Source organism: Arvicola amphibius, chromosome 9 (assembly GCF_903992535.2).
Source record: "Arvicola amphibius chromosome 9, mArvAmp1.2, whole genome shotgun sequence".
Lineage (NCBI taxonomy): Eukaryota > Metazoa > Chordata > Mammalia > Rodentia > Cricetidae > Arvicola > Arvicola amphibius.
This window is the reverse complement of record NC_052055.2, coordinates 96,433,160-96,451,162: the sequence shown is the minus strand read 5'-3', so window position 1 is coordinate 96,451,162 and position 18,003 is coordinate 96,433,160.

Here is an 18,003-nt window from a genome sequence, read left to right as displayed (position 1 = left end):
CTTGGTCCATAGGCAGAGGCACCATGAGGAGGTGTGGCCTTGTTGGAGGAGGTGTGGCCTTGTTGAAGGAAGTCTGTCACTTTGGGGTGAGTTCTGAGATCTCAGATGCACAAGCTAGGTCTGATGTGGCATTCCCTTCCTGCTGCCTGCCGATCTGAATATAGAACTCTCAGCTACTTCTCTAGTACCATGTCTGCCTGCTTGCCGCCATGCTTCCCACCATGACATTAATGGACTGAACTTCTGAACTATAAGCCAGTCCCAATTAAATATTTTCCTTTATGCAAGTTACCATGGTCATGGTGTTTCCTCACAGCAATAAAGCCCTAAGACACACAAACTGAAAAGAAATAAATGTTTGTAGCAACATCCTTAGAAAAGAATGCATTCTTTATCCCATTTCCAACTAGGTACACAAATTTTCACGTGTCCCTATTTACATATCTGTCTGCAAACCTGGGCTAGAAATGCCTACCTGGTTTCTCTCTACCATTCTTAGCTCCTGCTTCCATTTTAATGACATATTAAAGAGGCTAAAAGTCAGAGGTTAAAGGTTATTTTCATTTTTAGACCAGATCTATAGATCTGGCTAGGTCTATAATAGCACTTACTGCTTGTTTTCCAGGATCCAAGTGAAAAAGGTCATGTGTAGTGGGAAGCATAAGAAATTCCAATGCTCCTTTGGCAAGAAGAGAGTCAAAGACAACAAAATCCCCAGAAATCTGCTAGACCAGCTAGCCCTGAGGCTAGAGCAGAGAAGCAGCAGCAAGAGAGACACAGGCTCAACAAGAAGGAGAAACAAACTGCCTCCTCAAAATTGTCCTATGGCCTTCACAAGTGCGCTGGGTCACACACGTGCGTGTCCACACACACCCACAGACACACAGACACAATAATAGCTGTTAAATCATTTTCAGTCACTGAAAAGGGTGCCTGTGTCTCAACTCTAGCAGAGAGGAGAAATGCGCTGAGAGAAATCTTTTCTTTCTCTGAAGAATGGGGAAGGGGGCACTGGGAAGTGTTTATATGACTATCAATGTCTTGTCTGTCATCTAATTTTGGTACCCTTACCAATGGCTCTGTCTTTTCACAATGACTCAAGAAGCTTCCAGGAAAAAGGCCATTCATCAAGTTAGCCTGAGCCAATCCAGGGACGAACACTAGGATGAGCTTCCTGGACAACTCAGGGCTCTCAACACAGACTAGGCCAATATGTATCAGTTCCTTTATAAGACCCTCTGAGTTGGTTTCTGCAGCTCATATCCTATCTGAAACAGAAAAAATATTAATAATTGGTATATTGATCATAGGTACTTCAGAGATTGACAGCGAAACACAATCTCCTCTATTTACATCTTTAGTTTTTAATATGTGATCTTATGCCTATGTCCATTTGTGAAAATTACACTTAGTTCTGTATAACTTTGAGTGAGACAATTCCTTTGTCTCTCTTTTAAGAGACTCAACAGCCCATCACTTCAGTTCTGAAACAGAACTAACTCTTAGACCATGTGGAGCCGCATAGAAGTTGGAAGCCCTCGAGATCCAAATCAGAAGAAGCATTACCGTGGAGTTAGTTCCAAACTAAAACACAGGGAAGTTCTGTAGAGGTGGGACATGATAACCCAGACATTGACAGAACCGCCAAGGTGATGGCTGGAATGCTTTAAAGTACTGGAGAAAAAAAAACTGGAGTCCTAGGAAATACTGCTTTTGTGTAAATTCAACATCCAGTGATTTGATTCCTCTTCACCCTCGCCACGGAAGGGAAGACTGGCGGAGAAGAGCCAGCGAGCAGGCAGACAGCAGAGCAGCCAGGGAGCATGAGGCTGGCAGGCGCCTGCTCTCCTCGATGACAGGTCTGGTTCTGGTTCAGTCTCAGATGAAAGGTGCTGGGAAAGGGGCAGATATTACTGTGCTCTGGGAAACTTTGAGAATTTGGCACTCTCCCCCTCACCCCGCTGCCCCGCTGACTGACCTGTGGCATCTCTCCCCCTGGTGTGTTTGTAATTAGGGAGCCGGCGGAATCCAGGCAGCCTGTGCTCCAGCCCAGGTGTGTTCATCGGCACATGCGCTGCCCATGTGTGCCATGAATATTCAGAGGCCGACGCAAAGTTCAGCATTCTGCTGCGCTTTTCTCACCCTCACGTTTGACTTCTGGCGCCTTCTTTGCCTCTTCCGCACAAGTTTCGGATTCCACAGCTTTAGCTAGTGGGCAGCATTTTGATAAGCAATGTGATGTTGATTTTATTGACACACAATTGATTGTGTTGTAAAAGGCTATTAAGTTCCTGTCCCTGCTTTTTCTTCTTCCTCTTGAGAAGTGTACCTATTCGCTACATTGTGACAATTAGTAACTCTAAATTTATAAAGTTAAGTAAACATAACTGACTGATGGGCCATGCATTCTGAGGGGTAATAAAGCTTGAATATCAGAGCAGTGGAACTTGGGAGTTCCTCAACTATACATTGGGTCTCCGCCTGCTGCTGTGTGTAACATGCTTTTCAGCATATCACTAGCCACTAATCCCTATGTGACAGACACTTAGAAACAAGGATGATTCTTAGGGCAAAAGGCTCAGCCTCTTCCTTTTCATCCAGACCTTCTTTTTATTGAGTTTGTTCCCATTTGATGTGTAAAAGTCCACAGTGTGATAGTAACTTCTCTCCTGAACGTATCCTCCGAGAAACACCATGAACGAGTTAGCTCCACAATCGTCTGGGTTAAAAATAACCTAAATGTGCGTTCCTAAGAAGAACTTTCCCAGTGAGGCTGTTTCAGCATTAGCAAACTGAGTTGTCTTCATTGTTGAGGAGTACTACTGTGCCAGTTTCCTAGCAAGGTGATCTGCTTCCAACTGTATTTTTCCGAATAATTGGATATGTCTAAGTATATTTTGGACCCATAATTCTTTGAGATCCTGCCATCAGTATTCTAGGGATTAAGATGGCCAGTGTATTCTGTCCTTAGCTTTAAGCTGTACAAGCGTTTCATTTCTTCACTTTTATTATTTATTCTAAAAGAATGTTATAGCTAAGCCTGAAGGAAAGGAATCCACTAGATTCAAAAGAAAAGCCTGAATCAGTGGATGTGATTGGAGGGGTCCCTAGCACCTGATCTCCACGGAGCAAAGTTCTGAGAAGGACTGAGAATAATTAGCAATCATTGGTGAATGAGTTCAGAGCCAATCAGGTGAATAAACACAAGTAATGGGTAAACATCATTTATAAATTCGAATGGACGAAGACATTAGGCAATGGACATGTTTATGAACAAAACTGATGTAGGATACCCTTCTGTATATGGGTTCCTTTTACTAGTTAATGAATAAAGCTGCTTTGGCCTAGAACAGGGCAGAATATAGCCAGACTGGAAGAGATAGAGAGAGAGAGTAGGCCGAGTCAGGGAGATATCATGTAGCTGCCGAAGGAGGCAGATGCCATGTAACTGCTGAAAGAGAAGAGCATGCTGAAACTTTACCGGTAAGCCACAGCCTTGTGTTGATACACAGATTAATAGAAATGGCTAATTTAGGATGTAAGAGTTAGTTAATAAGAAGCTTGAGCTAATAGGTCAAACAGTGTTGTAATTAATAAAGTTTCTTTGTGATTATTCGGGTCTGGGCATCTGGAAATGAAAGAGCAGTCTCCATTTTCACAAAATTCTGTATCCTAGGCCTCTGTACAATGGAAACAATCTCCAGTGGGAATGGATGTGAGGTCATATGATACTTTTTCGTACTTAAAATAGGACTTTAACCTTTCACTAAATTATTTAATTTATCAAGAATTTTAACCATGATTGCATGTAATTAGAGAGATAATGCACACTGTTTATCAATTTCAGGACTATATACATTGTCCCTGTAACTCTTCAGTCTGCCATAATCTGTGTAGTCCTATACACTTTCTGTTCAACTAGGCTTGAAATACCTACCTTCTCAAATCCAAATGAGCTAATGATATTAAGAAGATAATGTTATAAAGATTTCCAGCTTTTGATGACTCATTAAAACTATTTTGTAATTTTCTTCAGACTTCTATCAAAGAAATCCAGATTTGTGTCACACATCAAAATCAATCTGTGTTAAAATTACTCAATTCTGTTTTTACTTTGAAAATGAAGACAATAAATTCAAATGTACAGGCTCAAAAAATGCTAAAGTCCTAGTAGACACACACAGCATACCTTTAAAAATTCACTTTGAAAATTAATCTTAAACATAAAATATAGGTTTGAGTTTTCTTATTTCTAATCTACAAATGTTGTTTATAACATTCCAGACAACACACTAGCAAGTGATTATTGAAGAATTATTTATCTATGAATAAAGAATATGTGTAGGGTAGGCATTAGACTAAGCTTTATCTGACATTTTGTATATGCTTTGTAATTACAACCACAAAAATCCAAGTAAGTTCTGATGCTCATGTAAAAATTCGTTCATAATAATAAGAAAATGCTATCAAACTAGTCATTTTAATTATACAGGTAACTTCTACTTGTGAAGCAGTCTGGCTGTACCTTGATTTTCTTCAGATCTTTGACAACAAATTATTGGTTTTCTGGCATGCGTCCTTAATATGGATACCAAGAAAAGGGAACAACTTTTTGAAGTTGTTAGAGAAATACATCTTAGCCAGCTACATACAGTGCTCCATTTGCTGTGGCAGGAAATTACTTTTAGCTTTTAAATTTAGTTTTCAAATTGTGACAAATGCATGGAATCTGTGTTAAAATTACTCAATTCTGTTTTTACTTTGAAAATGAAGACAATAAATTCAAATGTACAGGCTCAAAAAATGCTAAAGTCCTAGTAGACACACACAGCAGACCTTTAAAAATTCACTTTGAAAATTAATCTTAAACATAAAATATAGTTTTGAGTTTTCTTATTTCTAATCTACAAATGTTGTTTATAACATTCCAGACAACACACTAGCAAGTGATTATTTAAAAGAAGGAAAAATTACCTTCTTTTAAAAATATTTGCTTTTTATTTTTAATTATGCGTATGTATTGCATCTGTGTGTTTGTATGCAGGAATGCACAATTGATATGGAGACCTGAGCTGCTGGATACCTTGCAGCTATAGTTTCAAGCATTTAGGGGCACTTGAAGTATATGCTGCAAACTGAACTCGGGTCTTCTGCAATAGAAGTATGTGTTCTTAACGACTGAGCCATCTCTCCAGACTCACATTTAACTTCTTCATCATCGAGTGGACAGATCTCCAGGATTATATCTACCCAACTTTCATACTGTTGGCCATGCTCCCCACCCAACCAATCTCAGAACTCCTTTCATTTTCTGTCATGGAAACATCATATATCTTACACACCATCTGGTCCTTTCCACCTTTGTTCAGCTCCTGGGAACTACTCTCCCAGGTTCCTCTTTTTCTCAATGATTTTCTATTGCTGATTTTGTTACACTGTGTGCTAGGTACACAGGAATCTTATTGAGAAATTTTCTAAAGCATAGATAAGCAAGGCAAGATTAAATATATTCCAGTGGACCATTCTACTTACAAGGTCCTTGGTAAGTCACAAAGTAACATAAGGCGGTCCCTGTTGCAAGTCCTGCTCATTTTGTCATACATGTTCTCCATTTGACTCCCCTCACATCACCCCTGCCCACACTTCTGTGCTTACATGTGAAAATTGTGATACAAAAGGAATGGTTCTGCTTAAAATGTAAAAGTCAAATGACTCCTCTTTGTCATTATTTGACAATAAAGTCACAGTTAACTGTACAGAGGAATATCTTGTTTTATTCAAAAATCATTTCACAAATGATCATTTGTATTAATTTCCTGAAATCATTTATTCATAGATTGTATGAATAAATGTCTTCTAGTGGAATTTGACTTATATCAATTATATTTGGCATTCTGTTTTGGTAGCTAATACTTGAAAAATAATAGGTTATTTTCGTATATTAAACATATAAAAGAACTATTATAGAAAGAAATCTATATGTCAATAATATATACATGTATGTATATATATCCTAGTATCATTGTATTATATTTTAAATCATTATGGGAAGATCCTTCATGTTAGAGTTAATTTAAAAACAAACATACGTTCTAAACTTAAATTATATATTTAAATATGATTGTACATTTACAAAAATTAAAATATAATCTCACTTCTGATTTACACACTGGCAGAACAAACAGCATGAAATGTTTGCAGAATTAGACAAATATATTAAAATATTTGCCTGGAACATGTGTGTCACATAGAAACATTATCAAAACCCCCCAAATAATAACACTGCGCTTAAGCATTTGTTCTAAAAATATCGTAAACAAATAGGAGGAATGCGGATCCATTAAGAAGGCCCCAGACACGCACACACACACACACACACACACACACACACACACCTGATACAGGATAGAACCGAGTGCTCACAGCCCTGGTGTGTACTCTTTTTCATATCTCATCATTTTAATATCACGTTATATCATCAGAAGACCACCATAACCCTGTTGCAGAACTTATATTTTCCTCTCACAAAATGACTCATGTCCTTACATCCTTTTGGGAGAAATGTTGGGAAATTTTCCTTCGTAGATACTCACGTATGAAGGAACACTCACCACCTATGGCTGGGTAAAAAATGGTGAAGTCTTGCACTATAACACACACAGATACTAGCATGGTCTCGGGTTCCTTAGAAAGGCTAACCACTAGCATATTCAAAGACTATCAGTAATTGTTTTTAAGGATACATTTGGGAAGTTATACTATTTTCTTGTGTTCAAAGTTATAAACTAATAATATTTATAGACGAGCTTTTAAAAATATAATTATATGACTAAGCAAGAAAATAAACATAAGTGTAAGAATGCCGATACAGTGTGGTATCTGAAGATGTTTTTCTCTTATCACTGGGATGTTTTTATGACGGTACTCCCCATCAGTCAGCAAGAACCTGAATCATTTCACAGGGATTCAAAACTTGTAAAACAGTTTAGAAGGTTGCATTCGTCATTGCAGTGAGTGGATTTACATGAAACGTGGTAGGAAATTAATTCAAAACACTGATTTAAAAAGAAACTCTGCATGCCCTTATTGTCAGTATGAGTCGTTGGGCCATCGTAACTGCAAACCCCTCCATGAGGGAAAACGAACCGATGACTGCATCTATGAGCTGTCATCTATTCCTCTGCATTCAAGGCAAAAGAATAATAATGTCTGAACAGAAATTCCTTTGAAAGTGAATGTTGTCTTGTTTACTCGGATCAGATAAAGTTTACAGGTAGCTTATTCATAATTTTGTGCTGATGTCTATTGACCTTTTTAAGATTATTATTATCGGCTTCTTCTCAGAGCTCCATATTGGGACGTCAAAAGCTGCGCTTGCAGAAATGAAAATATCCTCATTATGCTAATTTGGGAGCCACTGATAGGCATGTTCTGTTTTATAAATTATATCCTCCTGTCAGAAGTCAAAATGCATTTAAATAACTTCACGGAAATTGTCACTAAGATTTAAAATTGTGTGTTTTATATGCCATTGTTGATTTAATGCATGGGCTTAAACGTGAATATATATTTATTTTTTAAATGTTTGCATGATTATTTTGTCACAAATGTTATCAAAATGAAACCTGGATGCAAGAATAATTTTCTTGTATATTTTGATAAAGTTTTGCATTTTGTAAATGCATTTTAATTTTCAGGTTTAATAAGATATGCTAATCGTATCAATTGCATATTTTAGTGCCAACAAGTTTGTTTCCTACATACTTGGAATTCTCCTAAAGGGTAAAATAAATATACATGTTTTTACAAAATTATTTAAATATCAAAAATTTAAATGAAAAGGGGATTTGATTTATGAAAATCATCTCGTTCACCAAGCCAAGAAGTATTTCCACTTTGTGCTTTCATGTCGCCTGCTGCAAAACAAAATGTGATCTCTTTGAAATTGAGCATATTTACAAAACCCAAATACTGAATAAATGATGATTTAATGGGAGCTTCAAAATATCTAATAGTCTTTAACTTGCTACTTTAGGCAGCAAGAGAACACTAGGAGAAAACTGAAAGCACATACCAACACGATCATTTTATTAGAGGAAAAATGTATTACATTTCCTTTTCAACTATTTCTGATAAAAGATCAGATTTCACTTTTTTTTTTTTTTTAAAGTGTGTGTCCTGGACCTTGGTTTTGGGACTCATTTGATTTTACTTTTCGGAATGACCAGTACGACTGCTAGAATGATCTTTGATGTTGCAAAAAAATGGAAAAATCAAAGTGAACAGCTAAATCTGTTCGTTTTTCAAGCATATTAATCTTGTCAAGATAATACATAAAAATCAATCCTTGAAATTTTTTCCAGAGCCCTTTCGCCCCTCTTTTTTTTTATCCAAAATATGAAACCACTTAGAAGGATAAAACAATGTGAAGGGCTGAAGAAAAGAAATCCTAATTTATATTTGGGCTACATATATGTTTAAATGGCCCAAGTGCACCGAGTTTGCATGGTCAGAAGCAATCTATCTGTGTAGCTCTTGACATTTGTCATGAGCGCTGTGCTCATATGTATGGCAGACTGAGAATTTCTAGTATTTCCCCCCTAACAATTCAACTGAGTTTCAAACCCCTGACAGTAACAAATACAAATTGCACCAGCCCCCAAAAAATTGTTGGGGCTAATTTTAATATTAATGAATTCTTTACAACCTCAGTTCAGCGGTTTCGATTAAGCTTTAATTAGTAGCCAGAGGGGACTCCAAAACAAAAATAAGGAGCTGAATTGCTAATTAAGTTAGTTTGATGAGGTAGAGTTTTAGTAAAAGACTGGTTGCTGCTAGCTTGCAAGTTCTGACAAGCTAAAAATACTAAAGATTATCATTATTGCAACTAACATTCTGTGTTAGCACCGGTTCTCTCCACAGAACCGACAGTTCATTAGAGTCCAGGGCTCTGGGCTGTCACTAGTGGAATTAAAGCCTTGTTAATAAGAGAGCAATGTATGAGAGTCAAAGCCCGAGACAAGTCCATGCGACCGTAGGCTTGATTGGTTATAAACTAACTAGTTATTGCAGCTAACTAAATATATCTGCCCAAGAATAGCTTTTGTCATCCAGTTCAGTTTCTACAAAATATGACTTATTAGAACTTCGATTTACCAAAGCAGTGTTCTTTCTTCTCCATTGGCGGTAAAAAATATTCCTTTTCATGTTCAGATCCTGAATAACTTCTAAACTTCCACAATGTTAAAATGAATTTGAAATTCGTAGGGGTGGCTAAAAAGGACACCTACTCTTATAGGATAAAACCGAACTACTCCAACAGCCCACTGCTGATATATTATAAAATTTTACTTGAATACTCTCAATAGGTTTAATTAAAAATAACATAGATGGTTGTCATTTCAAACCTGAAAATTAACCCAATAGTATAATCAACCATTCCTTGTAAGATGTGGGTTCTCTCCTTGTACCCCAAAGACTATTAATTATTCCTCAGGTCGCTCCCTAGACTGGGACTCACCCGGACTGCACAAGAGGAACGAGAAGCATCCTTAGAGGATTGAGGAGAATGTAATTTGATTTCTCCATACTCCGATGTTTTCTATAATTTGTATTTTATCCTTTTGCTTAAGGTTTCAGAGCCCGCAAACCCAATAACGTAGGGATAAAAGAAGACAGAAAAATAAATGATACTGTTTCCTAGGTATTAAATATAAGCCTGGCTATCGGAGCCGCATGGCAGTCACGAATCGTAATCAGGTACTTTGACTTAACACTGTTTTGTTTTATAATAAGGTGGTTGCCATATGTGAAGAAACCTTTCTGTCTGGATGTGAGGGGCTCCGTACCTCTGTAACAAATCCAAAAACTCGTTTGCTAATACCTTAAGTCTACCCATTGTAATGTAGCGCTACAAGTGCAAATCCACACCCAACTTCGCTCACGAATGTGCTGGGAGGATTACCTATATTATCAGCTGCGGAAGAGAAGCAGTGAATTAGGATGCAGTGGATCCAGCCAAAACAACTTTCCGTAAATCTTCTTTTAATGCATAGTTTACAATTTTCTTTTGCTCAGCAGGAAACTGATTAAGATCCCCCTTCCAAAGAATATTTTCCCCCTCACGAAGCCACGTTGTTATTTAATATAGTTACATCCCCCAATACCTTACAAATCAGAAGCTCCATGCTGCAGATGTGATGCTTGTTTAATACAGTAGGCACAGTATTAATAATTTATCTATTTGAATGGAGAATAGATACCAATTACAGCACTCCTCATGCTGTAGACCGAGCACACGGTCTCTTAGTCAGAGTGAGCAAGGCACTGATCTCTGCTAAAGGAATTCAGACACTGGTACGTGTCATTAAACATGCTTGTCAATTATCTCTTAAGAGTTTCAATGAAAATGATGGATCATGAAGCAAACATTTATAAGAAACAATACAATATAGAACAAAGAGAAAAAATTCTTTAAGTCAATAACATTGATTGCTCCAGATAAGCTCAACTTAGAAAATTAATAAATATCTAAGGAGAAAATTAATTTCCTACATTTAATCTCTTTACAGTTTCTTCACTTAACACAATATGTACTATATTGGTTTTCAGGTAAGGCCTATAGAATTCCATGATCGACGATTGCTGTATTTTTGCCACATCAAATTACCTAGCACACTGAGTCAAAAAGCAACCTAAATCATCAACAAACAAAAAGTCAAAAAAAAAAAGCTCAGTTGGTTAACACTGTCAAAGGGACAGATTTATGGAAACTGTTCTCTGAACTCCACAAGAAGGACAAAGCACTGGTACCTACACACACACACACACACACACACACACACGCAGATATTCATACCACATAACACGCAAGGCACATGCATATACCACAAACAGGCATACAATAAATGAATAAATGTCATTTTTTTAAATATTCCAAAAGGCAAGTTTGTTAGAGAAACAATTTTTCTAGAGTGTAATGGATTTCAAACAATAAGTTATTTTTAACATTTTGAAATAGGCAAACAGCAGATAAAATCATGATTTTAAAATAGACGTTAATATTTCAAAAGATGTCCAAAACCTTCTTGGCGCTGTTCTCTTTTCTGGTGAGTAGACCATGACAAGGTTTTTGAGAGTAGGGTGTCTGCTTTGCTCTCACAAGGATGCCCCATGTGAAGCTGAACAGTGAATATTCCGCAAAGGCATACTTTTAGAATTGATGTCAAGAACGCTTAAAATGTGATAACATTGAAATGTCCTGAGATTTATTGTATTGATTTCTTTTAATGCTTTCTTTCATCTCGTGAAGCTCTGTCATTTTATTTCATTCATAAATATAACTGATGAGATGTGCATGGGAACATGGGCCTCCTTAGAGAGCCAAATGTGTATCCCCAGGCGGTGTCACAGGCTCAGGGAAGAGAGGGAAAGAGACTGAGTCTGTCCCTCGGGCAGGCAGGTTTCACTCCGCTGACCTGGATCCCCTGCCTCGTGTCCTTGGCAATGGAATGCCATAAAGTCCTCTTGTGTTTTCCTTGACGTGAATTTGACGAAGGAGATTAACTTTTATGTTAAGCAAAGTGTCTTCTCGAGATCAGGTTGTTTGCACATTTTTAGAAGTGGAGAGGCCCTTGAGAAAGGAAGAGGATGGGAGCCTTTTAAATCGCACGTTAGCTGATTTAACGATGCTGTCACAGGCAAGAACTTTTCAGAGACAGAAAATACGCCTATGTGTTACCTGGCTGTGCCATTGTAAAAGAAGCCGCTGTTGTCTTTTCTGTTGGGGCAATATTTGGCCCTTATGATTGATAACATGCCAACTTATTTTCATCACAAAATAAAGAACCAAATGAGATTTTGAAAGTGAGTTTTAGGAAGTTGGGAAGCTTCCGCTGCTTAAGCTCTAACACTCTCTTAATCCATCGTTTAAGTACATAAGACAGCTGTAGCACACAAGAAGCATTCTTTAGACATAATCACCAGATTTAGGAAAACACTGTAGCTATTGGATTTTTTACTAGTGAACGCTACAAGCGTTTGTGATAACTCTGATTCCTTTGTTTGTTTGTTTTACAGCTCTTTTGGCATCCTAAAAGGTCTGTTTGGTCTCTAACTTGATAATATCATTAACATCCTATTGAAAATTTTATTTGCACATTGTGTTAATTTCTGTCGCCATGGTAAAAAAATGCCATGACCAAGAGAAGCTTAAGGATGAGTTTTGGTTTCATTTAGTGCTCTAGAGGCTCAATGTCCACAGAGATGGGGACAACCTGGTAGCAGGAAGCTGAGAGATCACATCTCAACCACGCGGGATGAGGCTATGCATTCTCAAAGTCCATCCCAGTGACCTGTGTCCTTCCCCAAAGTCCCATCCATCACTGTAGCAAACTGTCACCAACTAGCAAATAAATATTTAAAAGCACAAGCATATGAGTGGCATTTTCCCATTCAATGACCACACCTATATTAGTCCATATTATGCTAAAGTTACACAGAAGAATTAGCTTTCTTGGTATGGACTCCATCCTCAAAAAAATTATTAGGGAGCCTTTGTCTCATAGTTTAGGGTATGCTCTCAAGAAAGGCAGGAACATAGCCTCACACAATGGCCACAAACAAACTCAACTCCCAGTTGAGTTTGGGTGCCATGCCAGAAAGTGAACATTGGGAAGTCATAGCTATGTCACCTACCAGGGCTCCTCAGAGGTATCTGAAGTTTTTTCCAGTGGGGTAAAAAAGAGCTTAAAAGACTTAGTTTTGTAATGTGGTACCAAAAAAATGGAAATGAAGTGTTCAAAAGATGTTGCTCTTTATTTCTGTTTTGATAACAACATAAAGAAGATAAACAATAATGCTCCTTCCCCCAACTTGAGTGCATGAGTTTTCTTAGTTGTAATTGATCTCTGTCTGAAGTATCTAGTATGTACTAGAGTTCATCCCTCTACTGATGCATGCACGCACACATGCATGCACGAATGAATGATTTGCCTATCAGAAGCCAAAGAGCATCTGTTTCATAAATCATGTATGCACTCTAAAAAGGAGCCCTGAAAATATTCTTAAATCTGGAAATAGCAATAGGAAAGATCAGTGTTTGGGGTGTCTGGAAAAGTAGGTGCAAGTACGGAGAGTGTCAGAAATTCTAAGGATGCTGAGTTTGGCAAGGAGTGTGCTGCCAAAGGAGGAGCCTTGACCCAGACACAGGCTGTTTAGAAAGCAAAGGGTATGATCGTCAGCAAAACCATGTCCTCTGGAGATGCCCCTGGATTGGGGTAACACAAGGAAGGAAGCAGACATATCTTCTCCAAAGCTTGATCTTCTCAGCTACACAGTAGAGCTAGGTCCACAGCGTTGCAAAGTAGGACCAAAGATGCCAGCATAATACCAGTAGGGTCATAGCTCAGAGGACCAAGTCTTAAATCAGTGCAGGAAGTCTTCTGGTTAAATTTTTTTGGTAACTGTAGATCTGGGGACTGGGACATTGTCTCAGACTAACCTGGATTCTCTCCCCAATCCTACCTCTAGCAAATCAGTAGACTTTGTTGTCCTTCGTGGTAGCATCTTGGTGCTTACCTCTGGGATTGTTGTGACTAAAATGAGAAAATATCTACCCTGGGCCAGGCAACCAACTGCACAAATGGATGTCAGGAAGCCACAGGGCATGCATGCATCATGTGTACTCATGCATGGGCCCTGGGCTGTGTTGTAAGAGTGTGGAGCATGTGCATGTGCTCCTAGTGGCTGCATGATTCAGCCCAGCTGTCATCTATAGCTGGGCAATAACATGGAGTCAGTGGCTTCCTCTGATGACAAGGAGGCCCTTCCTTTGCCCCTGTTACCCTCATGGAAATGTGAGGGCCCCTTGCAGGACCCAGGAACAGAAATATCTCAGGACATGTGACAATGTAGTGGTCCAGGTATTTCTCCCTGCTCTTCCTCTGCCAATTCCCACATCCTCATTACTGAGATTTCAGTAACACACATTCCCCAGCCTGGCAGACAGCTAATCTTACACATGAGGTCTGAGAACCACACGGAGTGGAAATGTGTTTGTCCTCTCCGCCCCCCACAGCAGAGCCCAGGTGGGAATACCCAATGAAAATTTACTTCCACGTGACGGGTACCCAATTCCTCCACTCAGATGTTCATTCAAGAACACAACACAGCCGGGTGGTGGTGGCGCACGCCTTTAATCCCAGCACTCGGGAGGCAGAGGCAGGCGGATCTCTGTGAGTTCGAGACCAGCCTGGTCTACAAGAGCTAGTTCCAGGACAGGCACCAAAGCCACAGAGAAACCCTGTCTCGAAAAACCAAAAAAAAAAAAAAAAAAAAAAAAAAAAAAAAAAAAAAAAAAAAAAAAAAAAGAACACAACACAGAAGAACCCTTCACTTAGATCCTCTCTCCTATCCCATAACCTGGCCTTCTTGCAGGCTTCCCCGAAAAGAGGGCCTGGAAGGTCGATAGGCAGCATATTAACAAGAATTCTTGCAAGTCTGTTTGGGGCTCTACTCTAGAAGGTATGTCAAAGAGGAGCCAAGTCACTTTGTGAGAGACCAACTGCTGGGAGCTCAGGAGAAAGGAATGTATGAGTCTGAACAGTGCATCTAAAGATGGATTCATTCCCCTCTGTACAGGCTCTTAATTGCTTAATGTGCAAACAGGACATCCTCGATATCCTTTCTCAACCACAGAGTGTGTCAAAGAATCTGGAACTGATAAAGCTTATCATATTTTACAGAACTATAGTAATATTTATGAACAAGGAAGATAACAGAGTTACTTTCTAACATCATTTTAAGTGTTTGTGGAAAGTTTTCCATTCCAAATCAGGGGAGTTAAGGGACTAAGGGTAGTGTCCAGCCCTAGTAGGATGGTCTAGATGGCAGAACTGGAAATTAATGAGGAGACCCTCATGTTGGGACTGCATTTCCATTCTGTGTCTTCCAGACAGCTCTACTCACCATTCCTTGCATCCAAACAGAACGATCTGGAAAGAACTAAAGGATTGTTCTTTCATTTTGCTTCACAATCATGTCCAGGGACTGAAAATCAATCAAGAGCAACTATGGTTGCTCCCCAGAAATAATTAGCCAACAGCTCCAGGGTCAACAAATTCAGAGTGTTGGATGCTTTGTGTTACAACTTCGTGAGCTGTGAAGGGCAAGGCCTGATGGAGTCACATCCTCTACCTGGCTTCAGTGTGGCAAACACACAGCAGCTTTCTTAACCTTCCCATGATATTACAGATAGGTAACTCCACATAAATGGTGCCAACACCAATGTAAAAGCGACAGCAGTATATTAATAAAAATACACGATGACTTCATCAGAATATTGTACATACCAAGAATAGAGAAGAAGATAACAATAATTGCCACAGGTTTTTATTTATTCATTATTACCTTCGTATGAATATAAATTTGTCATCCTCATGAATATTGAGTGAAAGATTATTTGTGAGTTTTATTTCATGGATGTTTATGACTTACATTTAGTAGATTAATTCAAAGATACTTAAAACTTTTATTGTGAATAAATATTGGACAAAGATTTTGTTTTAAAAGTTAATGCCTATAACTGTCCCTTAGAAAGAAGTTACATAATTTTGATTATTTTGTACACAGAATAATCATTCATTTTTTCAGCATTTGTAGAAAGGAAGGATGGAGGGAAGAGAGAAAGAGAAGGAAAGAAAGAAAGAAAGAAAGAAAGAAAGAAAGAAAGAAAGAGGAAGAAAAAGAAAGGAAATAAAGAGAGTTAAAAAAGAAAAGTAGAAGAAAATAAAGATTTTGGCTAAATAAAATAAAACATCAGCTTTCCCCAGAAGGAAATCAGAAAGGGAAAGTTGTTGAGTGAAATTTAGCTCATAAAGCTAGTTTATTTTGTCAAGTTAGAACTGTTTATATATTAAAGAGTTAATGGAAATATAAATACAATTTTCTGGATGGTTCTCTTTTTACTCAGAGCACACATTATGCTTTCCTGGTCATATTGTTTTTGCAACAAGTTCCCCTTAGCTTGCAACAGTGGGGAAGTGAAGTAGTGAGTGTCTTGCTACGTTTATTTATTCCTAGTTAGACATGACAAAGGATAGTGTTACTCTCTCGGAGGTGAAATTTGATGTCAGCATTATCCCCAAACTAGAAAATCAGAGAGCAGTGGTAGGATTCAAGTTACTTTTTTGCCTAAGCAAGTTATTTCAAATTCCAGATTATGATCATGTTTATGTAGAATCTGTCAAGGTCCTGTGTGTGTTTAAACGTAGAGTAATCATGAGAAGCACAATGACTTTTTAATCTCATTGAGAAGAAGCGTAAGTACAAGGCAAATGTACACAAATGCATTAGAGCATTTAAGTTGGGCTTTTTTCATTATCATGCATCCACGCAGTGTTGTACAGGATGCAAAATGCACAGCGCTAAGTGGAAGCATATGTAAATTGCTTGAGAATGATTGTTTTTTCAATTAAATGTAGGTTTTCGAAAGGAATTACAGAGTTACCATATCCAATTCATAGAGAGCCCTCAGTCACATTTCTCATGGAATGAAAGCAGTTCACACCATTCATAATTAAGAACATAGCTTTAACTGTGTGCAACCTCTGTGATGAGGGAAACCAATGGTCTCAGATTATAGGATCTTTTTACATACTCTAATTGTGTGTGTGCGTGCATGTGTGCCTGTGTGTGTGTGTGTGTGTGTTTGGGTTTGGTTTTCTTTTATAGTAAGGCAATTCTACATTTAGAGAAGTTTTCACCAAGTGGCATTATCACTTTCTATACTCCTATCTTATTCTTCCTTGAGAAAATATTACCCCTGACTTCTCTGCGACTAAATGAATTATTTTGTATGTATGAAAATGGCTACTTTCTATCATTTCAAATTCCAAGGCTGGAACGTAAGTTAAATTAAAAAAAAAAAAAGTCAGACAAATTCATTACTTGCATATGCTCGTGAACTACTCAAAATTCAAAATATGAAACTGGAGAAAGGTCAGGTGGTGGAAGTTTATCTGGTATCCTGAGCTACAAGGAAAAGAATAAGAATGGTCTATGTCACACACAACATGGAAGGGTCTAAGGTATCTAAAACCCGCCTTGATATACACTTGAAGAAGCCGGGGTCACTAAAGTTGTCTCTAGGTGGACGTCAGGGTAGTAAGTGGCAGGTGTGGTCAGGCTGCTGCCTCTGGTTACCTGTCCTTTCATCTCAACGGATGAGTTTCAAAGAGAAAGAATCCGTGGAGATTCAGTTCCCTTCGGAGGACCTATGTTCATAGCGACAAGGACTTGTCAACATCAAGGACTTGTCCTTATTGTTTCCTCGTCTGTATTCTCTTCTCTACCCCGGGATCACACCCACAGGGTTTGTTATCCATTGAAGACCATTTTATACGTCATTGAACTACATCCTAGTCCCCACTCCACTGGCAAATCCCCACCAGTTTTCAGCTTAAAATCATCAGTACATCAAAACACTCTATTTTCTGAACTCTTTTGGCTTCAATGCTACTTCTGTCTCACACCCACGTCAAGCCTCAAGGTCACAGATTTTTACTTGGAGAATTGGAAAACTGATTAATGTTAGGTTTATACATTTTGGCCTTTCTTTTCTTTTTTAAGGTTAAATTGGCACATAATTGTGCAATTTGTACATAGGTTGCATAATGTTCAAATCAGGATGATTTACGTATCTAGTGATTTAGGTATTTATTATTTACTTATAACAAGGGCATTTAAAATTGTTGGCTATTTTGAAAAATATATTGAAAAATTTTGAAATTTTTATTATTATCATCATTATTATTATTATTTGAATAGTACCTGCATTATGAATTTTACTCTACCTTTGGGCCTGTTGATCACTTTCTCCATGCTCTCCCTGTCACTCCATTTCTTAGCAACGCTTGTTCTGCTCTCAGTTTCTGTGAGATCAAAATCCTATATGAATGGCATCCTGCAGCATCTATCTCTCTCTTCCTGATGTGATTCCTTTAA